The sequence below is a fragment of the Aquarana catesbeiana genome, linkage group LG13, assembly GCF_042186555.1.
Source record: "Aquarana catesbeiana isolate 2022-GZ linkage group LG13, ASM4218655v1, whole genome shotgun sequence".
Taxonomy (NCBI): Eukaryota; Metazoa; Chordata; class Amphibia; order Anura; family Ranidae; genus Aquarana; species Aquarana catesbeiana.
Genome location: NC_133336.1, coordinates 29651875 through 29664615, shown reverse-complemented (window position 1 = coordinate 29664615; position 12741 = coordinate 29651875). Strand labels below are relative to the sequence as shown.

The following is a 12741-nucleotide window of genomic DNA, read 5'->3' as shown; positions in this document are numbered from 1 at the left end:
GACTGGGCTGTCCGGGGAGGGCTGTGTGCTCCGGGCCCCGGGGTCTCATATATATGTATAGTGTGTGTACATCTGTATGAGGAGAGCTACCTACCCGACTCATCATCATCATTGTACTGTACTCCTCTGTATGACACCATGGACAAGTGGGTACCACATACAGAGTACAGGTGGGGGGGGCACCACATACAGAGTACAGGTGGGTGGGGGCACCACATACAGAGTACAGGTGGGTGGGGGCACCACATACAGAGTACAGGTGGGTGGGGGCACCACATACAGAGTACAGGTGGGGGGGCACCACATACAGAGTACAGGTGGGGGGGGGGCACCACATACAGAGTACAGGTGGGGGGGCACCACATACAGAGTACAGGTGGGTGGGGGGGGGGCACCACATACAGAGTACAGGTGGGGGGGGGGCACCACATACAGAGTACAGGTGGGGGGGGGGCACCACATACAGAGTACAGGTGGGGGGGGGGGCACCACATACAGAGTACAGGTGGGTGGGGGGGGCACCACATACAGAGTACAGGTGGGGGGGGGGCACCACATACAGAGTACAGGTGGGTGGGGGGGCACCACTTACAGAGTACAGGTGGGGGGGCACCACATACAGAGTACAGGTGGGGGGGGGGCACCACATACAGAGTACAGGTGGGTGGGGGGGCACCACTTACAGAGTACAGGTGGGGGGGCACCACATACAGAGTACAGGTGGGGGGGGGGGCACCACATACAGAGTACAGGTGGGGGGGCACCACATACAGAGTACAGGTGGGGGGGGGGCACCACATACAGAGTACAGGTGGGTGGGGGGTGGGGGGCACCACATACAGAGTACAGGTGGGTGGGGGGTGGGGGGCACCACATACAGAGTACAGGTGGGTGGGGGGTGGGGGGCACCACATACAGAGTACAGGTGGGTGGGGGGGGGGGCACCACATACAGAGTACAGGTGGGTGGGGGGGGGCACCACATACAGAGTACAGGTGGGGGGGGGGGCACCACATACAGAGTACAGGTGGGGGGGCACCACATACAGAGTACAGGTGGGGGGGCACCACATACAGAGTACAGGTGGGGGGGGGGGCACCACATACAGAGTACAGGTGGGGGGGCACCACATACAGAGTACAGGTGGGGGGGCACCACATACAGAGTACAGGTGGGGGGGGGGGCACCACATACAGAGTACAGGTGGGTGGGGGGGGCACCACATACAGAGTACAGGTGGGGGGGGGGGCACCACATACAGAGTACAGGTGGGTGGGGGGGCACCACTTACAGAGTACAGGTGGGGGGGCACCACATACAGAGTACAGGTGGGGGGGGGGCACCACATACAGAGTACAGGTGGGGGGGCACCACATACAGAGTACAGGTGGGGGGGGGCACCACATACAGAGTACAGGTGGGGGGGGGGCACCACATACAGAGTACAGGTGGGGGGGCACCACATACAGAGTACAGGAGGTGGGGGGGCACCACATACAGAGTACAGGTGGGGGGGGGGCACCACATACAGAGTACAGGTGGGGGGGGGCACCACATACAGAGTACAGGTGGGGGGGGGGCACCACATACAGAGTACAGGTGGGGGGGGGCACCACATACAGAGTACAGGTGGGGGGGGGCACCACATACAGAGTACAGGTGGGGGGGGGCACCACATACAGAGTACAGGTGGGGGGGGGCACCACATACAGAGTACAGGTGGGGGGGCACCACATACAGAGTACAGGTGGGGGGGGGGGCACCACATACAGAGTACAGGTGGGTGGGGGGGGCACCACATACAGAGTACAGGTGGGTGGGGGGGGCACCACATACAGAGTACAGGTGGGTGGGGGGGGCACCACTTACAGAGTACAGGTGGGTGGGGGGGCACCACTTACAGAGTACAGGTGGGTGGGGGGGGGCACCACATACAGAGTACAGGTGGGTGGGGGGACAGGTGGGTGGGGGGGGCACCACATACAGAGTACAGGTGGGTGGGGGGGGGGGACCACATACAGAGTACAGGTGGGGGGGCACCACATACAGAGTACAGGTGGGTGGGGGGGGGACCACATACAGAGTACAGGTGGGTGGGGGGGGGACCACATACAGAGTACAGGTGGGTGGGGGGACAGGTGGGGGGGGGCACCACATACAGAGTACAGGTGGGTGGGGGGGGGGACCACATACAGAGTACAGGTGGGTGGGGGGGGGACCACATACAGAGTACAGGTGGGTGGGGGGGGGCACCACATACAGAGTGTGGGGGGGGGCACCACATACAGAGTACAGGTGGGTGGGGGGGGCACCACATACAGAGTACAGGTGGGTGGGGGGGGGCACCACATACAGAGTACAGGTGGGTGGGGGGGGGGGAACCACATACAGAGTACAGGTGGGTGGGGGGGGGGGAACCACATACAGAGTACAGGTGGGTGGGGGGGGGGCACCACATACAGAGTACAGGTGGGGGGGCACCACATACAGAGTACAGGTGGGTGGGGGGGGGGGGCACCACATACAGAGTACAGGTGGGGGGGCACCACATACAGAGTACAGGTGGGTGGGGGGGGGGCACCACATACAGAGTACAGGTGGGTGGGGGGGGGGCACCACATACAGAGTACAGGTGGGTGGGGGGGGCACCACATACAGAGTACAGGTGGGTGGGGCACCACATACAGAGTACAGGTGGGTGGGGGGGGGGGAACCACATACAGAGTACAGGTGGGTGGGTGGGGGGGGAACCACATACAGAGTACGGGTGGGTGGGCACCACATACAGAGTACGGGTGGGTGGGCACCACATACAGAGTACAGGTGGGTGGGGGGGGGCACCACATACAGAGTACAGGGGGGGGGGCACCACATACAGAGTACAGGTGGGTGGGGGGGGGACCACATACAGAGTACAGGTGGGTGGGGGGACAGGTGGGGGGGGGGGGCACCACATACAGAGTACAGGTGGGTGGGGGGGGGGACCACATACAGAGTACAGGGGGGGGAACCACATACAGAGTACAGGTGGGTGGGGGGGGCACCACATACAGAGTACGGGTGGGTGGGCACCACATACAGAGTACAGGTGGGTGGGGGGGGGGACCACATACAGAGTACAGGGGGGGGAACCACATACAGAGTACAGGTGGGTGGGGGGGGCACCACATACAGAGTACGGGTGGGTGGGCACCACATACAGAGTACAGGTGGGTGGGGGGGGGGGCACCACATACAGAGTACAGGTGGGTGGGGGGGGGGGCACCACATACAGAGTACAGGTGGGGGGGGCACCACATACAGAGTACAGGTGGGTGGGGGGGGAGGCACCACATTCAAAATCCAGGTTGGTGGGGTGGGCACCATATGCAGAGCACAGGTGGGTGGGGTGGGCACCATATACGGACCCCATGGGGTATGGGGGGGTCACCATTTACAGAGTACAGGGGGTGGAGGACACCATATACAGGGGGGCATGATATAGAGTCCAAGGCGCGGGCACAATGTGCAGAGTACATGGGGGTGGGGGCACCACATACAGAGTACAGGTGGGGGGGGGGGCACCATATATACAGTACAGAGGGGGAACTCATACGGAAACTTCTATTGTTACATCCTATTGTTTTTTATTATTATTGTCCTGTCTACTGTATGCATTGTGGAGACTCTTATTTAATGTGCTTGGTGTATGTGTGTATATATATATATAAAAATTAATTATCAACTGGTGAAGCTGCATTGATCTCTTGTATCATGTCCTCAGTCTCTGACCATCTCCTGTATCATGTCTGATAGAGGTGCACTGAATGGAAATGTTGCTAATACTGTTATCAATGTGTTCATGTAGGAGATTTGCAGACATCATACAAGAGATGGTCAGAGACCGGATACTGCATTTTTCTTGACCTTTCTTGCACTAATTTTGCCAATAATGGCCACCAATACATTCATATTAATTAAAAAGTTGAATACAATTATATATAAAAATATATATATTTTTTTTAAAAACTGTCCTTTTCGGCTAGTGCATCCTTCATTTTCGGTTTCGGCACCAAAATTTTCCATTCGGTGCACCCCTAGTTTGCAGTTGTGCCATACTCCTTTCCATTTTCGGATGATGGATTGAACAGTCCTCCATGAGGTGTTCAAAGCTCGGGATATTTTTTTATAACCTAACCCTTCTTTAAACTTCTTCACAACTTTACCCCTGACCTGTCTGGTGTGTTCTTTGGCTTTCATGATGCTGTTTGTTCACTAAGGTTCTCTTCCTCCACTCCTCTTCCCTTCTCTGTCGGGGTCCCCCAAGGTTCCGTTCTTGGACCTCTTTTATTTTCAATCTACACCTCTTCCCTGGGTCAGCTGATTGCCTCTCACGGCTTTCAATATCATCTCTACGCTGACGACACACAAATCTATCTCTCCACCCCTCAACTTACTTCATCAGTCTCCTCACACATCACTAACTTACTAACAGACATATCTGGATGGTGTCACAACACTTCCTCAAACTCAACTTGTCCAAAACCGAGCTTATAATATTTCCTCCCCCACGTGCCTCTTCCCCTGACTTCTCTGTCAAGAGCAATGGCAAAACCATCCACCCATCCCCCCATGTCAGGGTGCTAGGTGTTATCCTGGATTCTGAACCCTCCTTTAGGCTCCACATCCAATTACTTTCCAAAGCTTGCCGCCTCAACCTCCGCAACATCTCTAAACTACGTCCCTTTCTAACCAATGAAACCACAAAGCTCCTGATTCACTCCCTGGTTATCTCTCGCCTCGACTACTGCAACTCCTTCCTCATTGGCTTACCTTTAAATAGACTCCTCCCCCTTCAGTCCATCATGAATGCTGCTGCCAGACTCATCCACCTTACAAACCGCCCAGTGTCTGCTACCCCTCTCTGCCAATCCCTCTATTGGCTGCCACTCAGCCAACAATTTAAATTCAAAATACTAACAATAAGTTACAAAGCCATCCACACCTCTGCCCCCAGCTACATCACTAACCTAGTCTCAAAATACCAACCTAATCGCCCTCTCCGTTCCTCCCAAGACCTCCTGCTCTCTATCTCCCTCATCGCCTCCTCCCATATCCGCCTCCAGGACTTCTCCCGAGCCTCGCCCATCCTCTGGAATTCCCTACCCCAATCTGTCAGACTGTCTCCAAATGTATCCACTTTTAGGCGATCCCTGATAACTTTCCTCTTCAGAGAAGCCTATCCTGCCTCCATCTAACAACTGCACTATTCTCTCCATTAGCTTATCCCCCCACAGCTATTAGGCCCCTTTCACACGAGGCGGACTCCATTTCTACGGAGCCCGCCTCGGTCCGCCGGCTCAGCGGGAGATCTGTCCGTTGATCTCCGCTGAGCCGGTGGATGACAGGTCCCTCTCTGCTCACTGAGCGGGGAGGGGCTTGTCAGACGCCGCTGCCGCCTATGGAGGGATCGGACAAAAACGGACAGCGTGTCCGTTTTTGTCAGATCTCACCCGATCCGCCAGCGACGGACCTGGACGTAGGGCCATCCGTCTGCTTTTAGCGGATCGGACGGGGTCGGATGTCAGCGGACATGTCTCCGCTGACATCCGCCGCTTCATAGGCTAACATGGATCGCCTGTTCAGGTCCGCCGTCAAAACTGACAGGCGGACTGAACGGTCCGATCGTGTGAAAGGGGCCTTACCCTTTTTGTATAACTTGACCCTCCCTCCTAGATTGTAAGCTCTAACGAGCAGGGCTCTCTGGTTCTTTCCTGTATTGAATTGTAATTGTACTGTCTGCCCTAATGTTGTAAAGCGCTGCGTAAACTGTCGGCGCTATATAAATCCTGTATAATAATAATAACAAACTTCTGAGGGCTTCACAGAACAGCTGTATTTATACTGAGATTAAATTACACACAGGTGGACTCTATTTACTAATTAGGTGACTTCTGAAGGCAATTGGTTCCACTAGATTTTAGTTAGGGGTATCGGAGTAAAGGGGGGCTGAATACAAATGTACCCCACACTTTTCAGATATTTATTTGTAAACATTTTGTAAACCATTTATAATTTTCCTTCCACTTCACAATTATGTGCTACTTTGTGTTGGTCTATCACATAAAATACATTTTACGTTTGTGGTTGTGTCATGACAAAATGTGGAAAATTTTAAAGGGGTATGAATACTTTTTCAAGACATGTGAGTTAGCAGTACATGTTTCTCTTCCTCTGGTGGGAGTACATATATACAGTGTATATTCCTTGGATCTTGTTGTGAACATAAACCTGCTTTATCTCCTATCAGACAGCATAACTCCTGACAGCTTCATTAGTGTAATGGACACAAGATTTATATATGGTGGAAATAATCCACTATGTGCTTCCCTATGGTTTTTCCTCCATTCCCCATAAATCACCCCGAGTGCTGGCTATGGGTGTAACACACACAGTCTGCTAGTCATCCCAAAACCGGATACTCTGCTCTAGGCTAGTAAGGTTCCCCTGTTATCACACACTGTCACATGCCACTAGCAGGTGATTTTGTTATTTGATTTAATCAAGAGAATTTATTTTCTCATCCTTGCAGACCAGTTCATACAGAACACCTATACAGGGTCTGGTTTTTAACCTGATCTGCTTTGTAGTCGGAGGCTTGCCTGACCTCGGAATTGGACCCAAAGTCATTGGTCATGTAAAGTTATCACCTGTGTTGGTGGGCTCCCCAGAGACCCAAAATAATCATTTGTGAAATGTGAAGGTGTGTGTAGTCACTTAGTAGGGCCTATTTATACCTTACTATCTTTATCTTAGGCTCGATTCACATCCTATGCATGTTGCTTTTTGAGTATTTCAGCTACTTTTTGCTGTGCTTTGTGTTTTTACTGCGATTTGTGTGTTTTTGTGGTTTTTTTTTTTTTTTTGTTTTTTTTTTTACATTCACTTCATATAGCTGGTTGCTAAGGAGTAGGTCGGGAAGCCGACCGCCACGTCCTTAGCAACAAATGAGTCATCAGCTGTCAGCGGGCTTCCCTGTTGACCGCTGAATGTGTAAAAAATAAAAAAAAGCTAGAAAAATTCACGAAAAGAACAAGCAAGGTCCATAAAGACATGGATGAGCGAGTTTGGGATGGAGGAACTTCACTCGCCTGTACAGAGTCCTCCTATGCATGTTGCTTTTGAGCATTTCAGCTACTTTTTGCTGTGCTTTCTGTATTTTTACCGCGATTTGTGCCTTCTTTTTTTTACATTCACTCTATATAACTCTATATAGCTGGTTGCTAGAGAGCAGGCCGGGAAGCCGGCTGCCACGTCCTTAGCAACAGATCAGCTGTCAGCGGGCTTCCCTGCTGACCGCTGCATGTAAAAAAAAAAATTTAGTAATTGCTGGCTGACAAAATTCACAAAAAGAATTGCGTGCCCCCCTTCCTGTGTTAACATGACTGCACACCAGTGCACAAAGCAAGGTCCATAAAGACATGGATGAGCGAAGGAACTTGACTGTCCTGACCTCAACCCGATAGAACACCTTTGGGATGAATTAGAGTGAGCCAGGCTTTCTCGTCCAACATCAGTGCCTCACCTCACAAATGCACTTCTGGAAGAATGGTCAAACATTCCCATAGACACACTCCTAAACCTTGTGGACGGCCTTCCCAGAAGAGTTGAAGCTGTTATAGCTGCAAATGGTGGGCCAACTCAATATTAAACCCTACGGACTAAAGCCTCATACACACGATCGGACTTTCGGCCAACAAAGCGTCAGACTTTTGTTCCGAAGGGCGTGTGCTGGGAACATGTGTTGCATACAAACAGCAGACAATTGTCGACCAACAAACATGAATGTAGTGGCGTACTACGTGGAATTTCAGCTCTTGAGCGCCAACCCTTTGGGCCCCCTTCTGCTAATGTCTGGTTGGTGAGCATTGATTCCGAGAATGCGTGTTTGTACTTTTTGGACTTGTGTACACACAATATGAAAATCTGACAACAGACCGTTGTCCGCCGAAAATGTACTAGCCTGCCATCCAACATTTGTTGGCCGAAAGTTGGACAACAATTGTCTCATGGGAGCGTACTAGGGATGCACCGATACCATTTATTTATTTATTTATTTTGCAATGAGTACAAGTACGGATCTTTTTTTTTTTTTTTTTTTTTAGTACTCGCCGATATCTACCGCAACTGTTTAGTTTTAACCTCAGCTGTTAGCAATGGCACAAAACTTTAAAAAGTTATTTACAAATGACATATATATTTTTTTTTTTTTTAATTTAGTGTTTTTCCAATGTGAAATGTGTAAATATATGTTAATATATATGTGTAAAAATAGTCACTAACAAAGCAAACAAAAAAGTTTTAATTGTTTATCGTTTATAAAATAGACGTGAGCAAAAGAAAAAAAGCACGAAAATAATTGGAGGAGAATAGGGAGTAAATTAAGGGGTTAAACAGAGGAACATTTGTTCATCCCTTTGATCAGCAAATAAAGAAACAGAAATATACAAAAAGAAACAATGTGTTTCAGGGCTGAGCAATATTGTTATAAAGGTTTCCGGCTGCTTTTTATTTATTTATTTTTTAATTTTTTATTTATTTTTTTAACTTATTTTTTTTGACAGCTCCAATTCTTGGACTTCTTTAACACTGGGGAGACCCACTGACAGCTCAAAGAACCGAGCCTGAAAGTATTGGTGCATTCGCACAAGTACCGATACTTGTGCAAATACTGGGTATCGGCACCGATGCTAGTATTGGTGCAACCCTGGAGCGTACTAACGGTCGGATTTTAGGCCAGCAGTCTGTCATCGCACATTTCCCTGCCGAAAATACGATCGTGTGTACGAGGCTTAAGACTGGGATACCATTAAACGTCGTGTGCGTGTAAAGGCATGCGTCCCAATACTTTTGGTGATATAGTGTATATGTCAGTGCACATTTGATAATGCATGAAAAGGAGTGAATGCAGCCTCATGCCCTCTACACACGACCGGATTTCCCATCGGAATAAACTCTGAAGGTTTTTCAGACTTAATTCCGCTCAAGCTGTCTTGCATACACACGGTCACACCAAATTCCGACCGTCCAGAACGCGGTGACCTACAACACGTAGGACGGGACAAGAAAACGGAAGTCCAGTAGCCAATAGTTTCCGTCTCGTGCTTGCTTCAGAGCATGCGTCGTTTTTGTTACGTCGGAACAGCATACAGACGAGTGGTTTTCCCGATTGGAATTGGTTCCGTCGGAAAAATTTAGAACATGTTCTCTTTCTAGGTTCGTCAGAATTTTCAATGTAAAAAGTCCGATGGGGAATACACACGATCGGAATATACGATGAAAAGCTCCCGTCGGACTTTTCCTGTCCGACATTCTGCTCGTGGGTATGGGGCATTAGCCTCTGCTTCATAGGCGTGCGCACAGGGTGTGCCAGGTGTGCCTGGGCACACCCTAATCGCCTTGTGTGGTGCATATCCCCCCTGTTTATACCACTGATATTTCATCCCCAAAACAAATTTTACAAAAGCAAATACATTTTAGAAAAATAAAATAAACAAAATTACACTGTCCACTACCCTACTGACACCATCAGTACATATACACATGCATATGTATTTGAGGTTTGGGGTGCACACCCTAATGCAAGAGGCTGCGCACACCTATGCTCTGCTTATAGTAGATTCTGCAAACCTTTTAATTATTTTCCATAGCGTCTCTTTGGAGTTTGTTCTGGGGAAGAGATTATGGAAATTAGAAAGAAGAAGGTTTTGTAGGAAGATTGTCCTTCGATGGACTCCATTGGCCAAACTTTTTTCACCAACAAGCCTGTCTCTTCCTATAAAGAGAGATCGCACTAACCAGCCATTCTTATTTATTTATTTTTTATTTTTTTTTTAGCAGTTGTCTCTATAAAAAATTGATGGCTTGCATCAAACTGCAGAACATATTCCCGAAAGTAGAAGCCCACCTGACATTCCTCCTGACGTTGTGGAGGCCAGCTGTATGTCATTATGGAGGGCAATGAGCAATGTGAGCCGGTAATTACAGGGCGATTGATCAGTTCAGCATCTGGTACTGTGATCATTGGGAAGATCTCTACCTGGGAAGAGGCTTGTCTGATCTAAAGAATAGATTCCTGTGTGTCCTCCTGCCTTTCTTCCTCCAGACCCGGGACAATCGTCTCTCTTGTGTGGGTTCGGTCTCCGCAACAGCTTGCTGCTCAGATTCAGTTCATTGCTGTAATTGGCAACTTCAAGGAGCGGAGTTCTTCTATATGTAGAACGTTCAGTCGTCTAGAAGTGTTTCTCTATGATTGGAGCCGTTGCTCGGCTTTGCGTGTTTAAGTGGAATATAAAGTTATTCTTAGGCTGGAACAGATCAAAGTCTCCAGTGGGTGGACAGATGTTCGACTTGGAAGGATAATTGCCTTTGCATAGGCAGAGCTGGTTCTTTGTGATTGTTTTGTTGGTTTTAAGGTGAGTAGCATGGAGCTACAGAGAAATGACGAGCTAAGGAGATAAACCGAGCTGTGACATCTTCACCAGAAGTCACATACAGCCTCGGAGGTCAGAGGGTTACAGCACCAAATTACTTTATTGTGACTAATTTGAAGATTCATTTTGTGCTTTTATTTTTTATTTTTTTTTTGCTTTACTTGGTTAGCCGTGGACTGTTGTGGGTGAATCCAGAAGCAGAATTACATCAGGAGAGATATACAGATTGATTAAAGGGACTCGTCTGTTGAGGATCTCTGCTATGAAGCCCAACTTGATTTATTTCTTTTGGTGGGGATATGTATAAATTCATAAGTGGTCCGTATACTCAACTTGGTGTATAGTTCTTCACTTTAACCACTTGCTACCCAGGCCAATTCTGCCATTTCTCTCGTACATATAAAAATCATTTGTTTTGCTAGAAAATTACTCAGAACCCCCCCAAATATTTTATATATATATATATTATAATATATTTTAGCAGAGACCCTAGAGCAGTGGTCATCAACCCAGTCCTCAGGGCCCACTAACAGGCCAGGTTTTATGTATTACCTTGGGGAGTTGCAGACTAGAATACTGCAATCACTGAGCAGCAAATTATATCACCTGTAATGTATTTTAGTTATCTTGCAAACCTGGCCTGTTATTGGGCCCCGAGGACAGGGTTGATGACCACTGCCCTAGAGAATAAGATGGCTGTCGTTGCAATTTTTTATCTCGCACGGTATTTGCGCAGCAATTTTTCAACCGCTTTTTTTTTTTTTTTTTTGGCGGTGGGGGGGGGGGGGGGTTCATTAAAATAAAAAAACAGTAAAGTTAGCCCAATTTTTTTTTGTTTTTTTTTTTTGTTTTTGTTTTTTTTTTTTGCATAATGTGAAAGATGATGTTACGCTGAGTAAATAGATACCAATCATGTAATGCGTCAAAAATGCACACGCTCGTGGAATGGCGCCAATTTTTGGTACTTGAAAATCTCCATAGGTGACGCTTTTACTTTTTTTTTTTTTTTTTTTTTTTTTTTTTTTTTTTTACAGGTTACATGTTTTGAGTTACAGAGGAGGTCTAGTGCTAGAATTATTGCTCTCACGCTAACGTTCGCGGAAATACCTCACGTGTGGTTTGAACGCCGGTTACATATGTGGGCGCAACTTACATATGTGTTCGCTTGAGCGAGCACGTGAGGAAAGGGGGCGTTTTAAATCTTTTTTTTAAATGTTAATTTTACTTTTATTTTTCTATCTTGACACTTTCTTTTTACGTTTTTTATTTTTCATTTTATCACTCTTATTCCTATTGTTACAGAGGAGGTAAACATTCCTTGTAATAGGAATAGTGCTTGACAGGTCCTCCTTTTGGGCCCTTTCACACTGGGGCGGTTTGCAGGCGCTATTGCGCTAATAATAGCGCCTGCAAACCGACCCGAAAGTGCCACTGCTTTAATTCCAGTGTGAAAGCCCCGAGGGCTTTCACACTGTAGCGGTGCGCTAGCAGGACGGGAAAAAAAGTCCTGCTAGCAGCATCTTCGGAGCGGTGAAGGAGCGGAGTGTATACCGCTCCTGCCCATTGAAATCAATGGGACAGCGCGGCTATACCGCTGGCAAAGCAGTGGTTTTAACCCTTTCTCAGCCGCTGGCAGGGGGGTAAAACCGCCCCGCTAGCGGCCGAATACCGACTGTAAAGCGCCGCTTACAATAGCGGCGCTTTACCGCCAACCCCGCCCCAGTGTGAAAGAGGCCTTACAGTGAGATCTGGGGTCAATAAGTCCCTAGACCTCACCTCTAGGCTGGGAAGCTTGAAATTAAAAGAAGAAAAAAAAAAATATAATATTATATATATATATATATATATATCTATATATATATATATATATATATATATATATATATATATATCTATATATCTATATATCTCTCTCCCAGCCAAGGTGGAGGCATTGTTTCAAATGCAGAGGCCGGGCATGACGTCATAACATCGCTCCTGGCCTCCGAACAATCATAGAGACTCTGGGTTCTCTATGGTCAGCATCCGGGGCCGGTCGGTTCCTTCTCCAGTTCGCCAATGGCAGGGGCGAAACGGGAGAAGCATCAGGGGAGAGGGAATGTCCTCTCCCGCTGCCTGTAAGAACAATCAAGAGGCTGAACAGCCGCTATGATCATTGTTATGGTGTAGGGAATCGCCGGCTCTAAAAGGCAATATCTGAATGATAGCTGTAGGCATCATTCAGATATCACCGCTCAAAGTCTGTGATGTCATATGCACTTTACCCATA

At 48.4% G+C, this 12741-nt stretch overlaps 1 protein-coding gene across 2 annotated transcripts in view; it reads left to right on the top strand.

Moving 5' to 3' along the window:
• TECPR2 (tectonin beta-propeller repeat containing 2) overlaps positions 1–12741 on the top strand; it is a 110363-nt gene that overhangs the window by 202 nt on the left and 97420 nt on the right. The window contains exon 1 of one of the 2 annotated variants that reach the window (XM_073610555.1): positions 3–146. The exons of the other annotated variant lie outside the window; for it this stretch is intronic. The gene's annotated coding sequence lies outside the window, so the exon portion shown is untranslated. Of the gene's footprint in view, positions 1–2; positions 147–12741 lie in introns of those variants that run through there. 2 annotated transcript variants of the gene reach the window in all.